A 5,934-nucleotide genomic window follows, 5' to 3' on the forward strand; every position below is an offset into this window, starting at 1 on the left:
AACATGGCGATGCTCTTACCATCGTCCTCCTTCTCAGAACTTTAGCTTCACACCACTTTGTGACATAATCCGTACATACCAGGATGTATCTGTTCTGCTTCCATCTAGTAGGCGGATCAATGGGACCAACGAAATCAATCCCCCACTTCTCAAATGGCTTTAGGGGAAGAATAGGTTGCAGTGGCATGGCACTTGTTTTGGTGGGTTTCCCCATTTGCTGACAAACATCACATCTCTTGCAGTAGTCATACTTGTGGAGGGTGGACCACCAGTATTCCGCTAACAGAGCCTTCCTAGCTGTTGCTTCTCCTACAAAGTGTCCACCACATGGTTCGTCATGGCATGCTTTCAATACTATGCCGATTTCTTCTCTTGCAACACATCTTCGCAACACTTCATCTTTGCCTCTTTTGTACAGTGCACCGCCTGGCAAGGTGTAGGGGGCTGATTCTAACAAAAACTTCTTCTTCTCACAGCTTGAGATGCCAGGAGGATACTGTTGAGTTGCTAGGAGGTTGGCTATGCCTGCATATTAGGGAGTAACTCTTTCGACTAGAAACAAGGAAGTATCAGGAAGGTCTGGATCATTGTGTTCCTCTTCTGCAGTTTGAGGGATATGTGATAGATTATCGGCTAGGACATGGGAACGAAAAGCCTTAGTGACCACTTCAAAATCGAACTCTTGGAACACGAGCAACCATCTCATCAATCTTCCTTTAATATTTACTTTGTTCATTAGGAGGGACCGGGCTTCATGATCCATGTAGAACTTGAAATGCATTGATAGTAGATAGTGTCGAAACTACTCCAGTGCAAACACCATTGCTAAGCACTCAAGCTCTGTCATGTGTAGTTCTGCTCTTGGTCAGTTACTTTCCAACTTGCATAATAGATTGGTTGATCTAATTTAGAGGGGCCCTTTCGACATAGGACAGCACCTAGCCCTTCAACTAATGCATTTGTGTGCACATGGAACTCCTTTGTCCAATCAGGAGGCTGCAGGATGGGTGCTATGATGAGGCATTGTTTTAGGGTATTAAAGGCTTCTTCGCAATCATTAGTCCAAATAAAATCAGCATCTTTCCTTAGAAGCTTGTTTAGAGGGGCTGCCTTAGTTGCAAAATGTGCAATAAATCTTCTGTAGTAGCCCACATGGCCAAGAAATCCTCTCAATTGCTTGAGGTTTGTTGGTGCTGTCAAGGCTGTAATCTTCTCAATCTTCACTGAGTCTGTTGCAATCCCTTGTGCAGAGACAATATGGCCCAGAAGAACACCTGATGAGATGCCAAAGACACATTTGTCGGGGTTGAGAGAGGTCCCATACTCTCGGGATCTGTCAAAACATTGCTCTAGGTGTCCCCAATGCTCACGAATTAAGCTATAGACACAGAAGTCATCAAGATACACCTCAATGAAATCATGCAGATGATTCTGGAAGGCAGCCATCATTGCTCGTTGGAAGGTGGCAGGAACACTACAGAGCCCAAATGGTATCACTCTATAGGCATAGGTTCCCCATTTTGTTGTGAAGGTTATTTTGGATTGGTCCTCTTCTAAGATTTGAACTTGGTTATATCCATTGAATCCATCCAAGAGGGAATAGAGCTCATGGCCTACCACTATGTCCAACAATTGGTTTATGAAAGGGATAGGGAAATGATCATTCTTCCTCTTCGAGTTCATCTTTCGAAAGTCCACACATATTCAAAGTTTCCCATTCTTTTTGGGTACGACCACAATGGGCGAAACCCATGGACTATTAGCCACGTGATAAATGAACTTTTCTTCAAGGAGCTTCAATAATTCAGCCTTCACCAGAGCTGAATAATTAGGATTCATACGCCTTTGTCTTTGTCTCATAGGTTTGGCATCAGGCTCTAGATCGATGTGGTATTGAAAAACTGTAGGGTCAATCCCCTTTAGGTCTTTGTATGGACAAGCAAACACGTCTAAGTTCTCCTTCAGTAGGTCTCGCAGAACCACTAGTTCTTCTTCTGGAAGATTGAGATCCACTTTCAGGTGATTTTCAGTACCGTCAGTATCCAAGAATGCCACTTGCCTTTCAACTTCCACTTTGCGGATAGATGTCCCACGGATTGCTTCTGGATAGAGGTCTGAATCCTTCAAGGGAGTAGTGTCATCATCCGATGTTCCACTAGAACCAGTGTCCTCCTTCTGAAAAAATGTCTCATTTGTTTGTTGGGAATGCTAGAAAGGTATCAGAGCTTTGTTTTTTTCTATATGAGTGGTGATTTCTTCTAGACTTATGGATTCATCTTCAGAGGATGTGTCTAGGAATGTCAAATAGCACAGACCTTCTAGAAGCCGTGGCTCTGATGGCTCTGGCTTCTATTGACAAGGGGCATCATCATCATCTTTTCTCCAGAATGAATGGTCAGGTTGACAGGAGCTATTGGTGAGCTTAATTTTTATACCTTTGATCCATTTCTTATGTAGATTCTGCATACTTTGTGGTCCATTAGTTAACCCAAATGGAACCATGGTCATTCCATCCAACACCCCGAGATCTTCGGCCTTTGAGGTCTCTATAGGGACATCAACAAGATCATCCGCTATCAGAGGAACTTCTTCATCTGCACTTTCATAACTTGCTTCATTTTCTACCTCATCATTTTCATCCTCTTCCTCTAGAGGCTCTGTCTCTACTTTTGTAGAGGCTCTGTAGGAGAAGAACAGATCCTCCACCTCTGTGTCTACTTGTGCTTCTGCCTTTGTCTTTGGCTCTGTCTCTGCTTCTGACTCTGCGACTGCCATGTAATAGGGATAACAATACATCCATGCTTCTATTTCACTGTCAGAGGTGATTTTGAAAGTTAATTCTAGTTGAGGAAGGAGATATTCTCCCATGGACAAAGACTTTGCTTCCTTCGGTAGTTGGCTTACAGTGCCCACCACTGTTAGGGATTGTGCCTCTGTTTTCTTGGGAAAGATATGTTTAACAGCCTCTTCGTCTCCTGATGTACCATCTGTTACTTCATTGGATGAGTCTATTATGACTTCGATGGATGTGGATCCATTGCCTTTTTGTGATCCATATATGTTCAATACCACTTTATTGGGTCCTCTACCTAGGGTTAGAGTGCCTTTGAACCAGTCCGTCCTGGCTCTTGCTTCAAAAAGCCAAGGTCTTTCCAATAGGAGAGGGTATGAGGTCCTATAAGAATTTGGTTTGACCACCAAATATGTCAGCCAATAGTCTCTTCCTGCAAGGGTTGTTTTTACATATGGGAGGATGCCCAATGGTTTAATTCTGCTTTGTTCTGTCAATCTAATAAGCCACTGGGTAGGTTACATTCCTTGCAAACCTAGATCCTTCATTTTCTCATCCGTCATTATGTTTACTGATGAGCCTCCATCAATCAATGCATCTGAAATAAAGCATCCTTCTATCTATACACTAGTCTCTGGGGTTCCAAGATCTAGAAAGGCGTTAGCCACATCTACTTCCTTGGCAGGATCTGAGGCTCTGTTGGAATTTGTTGTTGTTGGGGGAGAAATCCTTAGGCCACGTCTTCTTGTCAAGATGCTTTTGAATCTTTTTCGGCAACTAGGAGATAGCATCAACAACTGTCGGAAGGTTAGGTTTGGTTTAAAGGTGTCTAGGTCTTTGACCAAGTCATAATCTTTGATAGGATCCACAAGCTTTTCCAATCAACTAGGAAATGGGGCCACATCGCTTTTATCTTCCCTTTTTCTTCCAGGAGTGGCAACATATACGCTTCTTCTTCATGAGGAGAGACTTCTGCATCCTTTATTTCCTAGACCTCTGGTCTTGCCTCTACAACTGTCTCTATAGCTCTCGGTGGCTCTGTGGTGCTTTGTACTTCCTTATTTTGGATTGCATTGTTTTGTTTTTCCCGAGAGAGATTGAATTTCACAATCTTTGCAGAAGGGATGTTCTCTTTTGGAACTACGGGTTCTCCTTTCTTTGCTCGCGTTATTGCGAACACTTCCAATTCCACCAAATTGGAAGCAGGTTCTTGGGTCTTTTGTTGGGTATCAGAAGTGGATTTCACAGGGGCTGGACTTGGACAATCTCTTGTAGTATGGCCTTCTCCTTTTCATCAGCTGCATAAGGGCTTGTAATCCATAGATCTTATAGGGTTTGGACAATTCGGTGAGATATGACCCTTTTCTCCACATCTGTAACACTCCACTTCTGATCTCTGGCCACCACCAGACTGTCATCCTCTGTAACTTTGAGAGGGAAACCTCCTTGGACCAAAATTAGGACCAAACACCTGGCTTTGGTCTAATGTCCTACCTTATCATTTTGGATTCTAGCAAGTTGAATCTTGCGTTTTCATCTTTCTATCTTCGTTCATGCATCTCTTTTAGAGAGCAGATATCCTCTGTATGGTTCTTCCTTAAATAGTATGAATAGAAGGCTCCAAGAATGGTTGGGTTTCGAGTACATTCAGTGGCTAAATGTCCCACTTGATGGCACTTTCTGCACCATGTATTAGAATGCATCACATCTCTCCCACCTCTCGTAGGAGTGGATATATTGGCGGTATTCACCTTCAGCATCTGTAGCTACTCTGTAATCACATCCATAAGCTGTTTCTTGATACTTGCGACTGAGTTGGTAGTCCTTCATATTTTCACTTCTTGGAGTACTTGTAGTAGGGTTTTGGAAAGCTTCTGTAATTATTGCATATACAGGTTGGGTTGATCTAGAGGGTCCTATGTTCTAGTTCTGACTCTGTAATATCCCCGTGTTTTTTTCCCCCTGTGCCTCCCCCCATAGGAACTCCCCCCCTTAAATTTTTAAAAAAAGTTATTATCAGTTTAAATTTTTTAACTCCCCCTCTCTCTCCCTGCTGATAGCATGTCAGGGAGAGAGAGAGAGGGAGTGATGTGGTGGTGCTGGGGGGCATGCAACCCCCCAAGTGGGAGGGGTGGCCATGCCACCCACCTCCTTCCCCTCCTATAAAAGGGGAGGCTCCTCCCCTCCCTCGTCTACACGGAGATTGCGCCCCCCCTTCCCTACGTCACCATCTCCTCCCTGCGGGAGTAGCAACAGCCTTGAGGGCTACGGCAATAACTTCCCCCCCTCCAGTCGGCAGCAAATTGCACGGGCCCCTAGTCCTTCGACTAAAGAACATCCCCCCCTCCGTTCATAGTAATAGCGTCCCCCCTGGGGCTTTCGACCGAAACCACCCCCCCACTTGCTTCCTCGACTGCCAGTCGGCTGCGGCCTCCCCAATGAGCAGAAAAGAGAAGTGAAGGGAGAGAAGGAGAAGGAGAGAAGGGGAAGGAGGGAGACAGAAGAGAAGAAGAGAAGTTGAGGGAGAGAAGGAGAAGGAGAGAAGGGAAAGGAGTGAGAGAGAAGAGAAGAAGAGAAGTGGAGGGAGAGAAGGAGAAGGAGAGAAGGAAGAAGGAGGGAGAGAGAGAAGAGGAAGAGAAGAAGTGAGAGAGAAGAAGAGAAGGAGAGAGAGAAGGAGAAGAGAGAAAGAAGAAGGAAAGGAAGAAAAGAGGGAGAGAAGAAGAGGAGGGGAGAAAGAGAAGGAGAAGAAGAAGAAGTAGAAGAGGTAGGAAGAGAGAAGAGAGAAGTAGAAAAAGAAGAAGAAGAGGGAGAAGAGAGAGAAAGAAGGAAAAGAGAAGAGGAAGAAGAGAGGGAGAGAGAGAGAAGGAGAAAGGGAGAGGAAGAGAGTTGGAGAGTGAAGACAGTTCGAGGAGCCACACTCAAGCCACCCCCTCATCGGCAAAGGATCCCCTTTTTGCAACCTTCCCCTCCTGAACCGGTCATCTTGAAGGCCGCTAAGGCCCGGACTACCCAACGCCCAAGTAGAAATGGATCCCAAGAATAAAATCGCGGGAAGCGTAGGTGCCAAGGCTATCGTTGGTACCAGTAATGCGGGAGAGGCAAGCAGAGTGACCAACGTAACAAATGCCCCTACAATCACGAAT

This window comes from Lygodium microphyllum, chromosome 3, assembly GCF_053477565.2.
Source record: "Lygodium microphyllum isolate KBCC chromosome 3, Lygodium_microphyllum_v1.1.10, whole genome shotgun sequence".
NCBI lineage: Eukaryota > Viridiplantae > Streptophyta > Polypodiopsida > Schizaeales > Lygodiaceae > Lygodium > Lygodium microphyllum.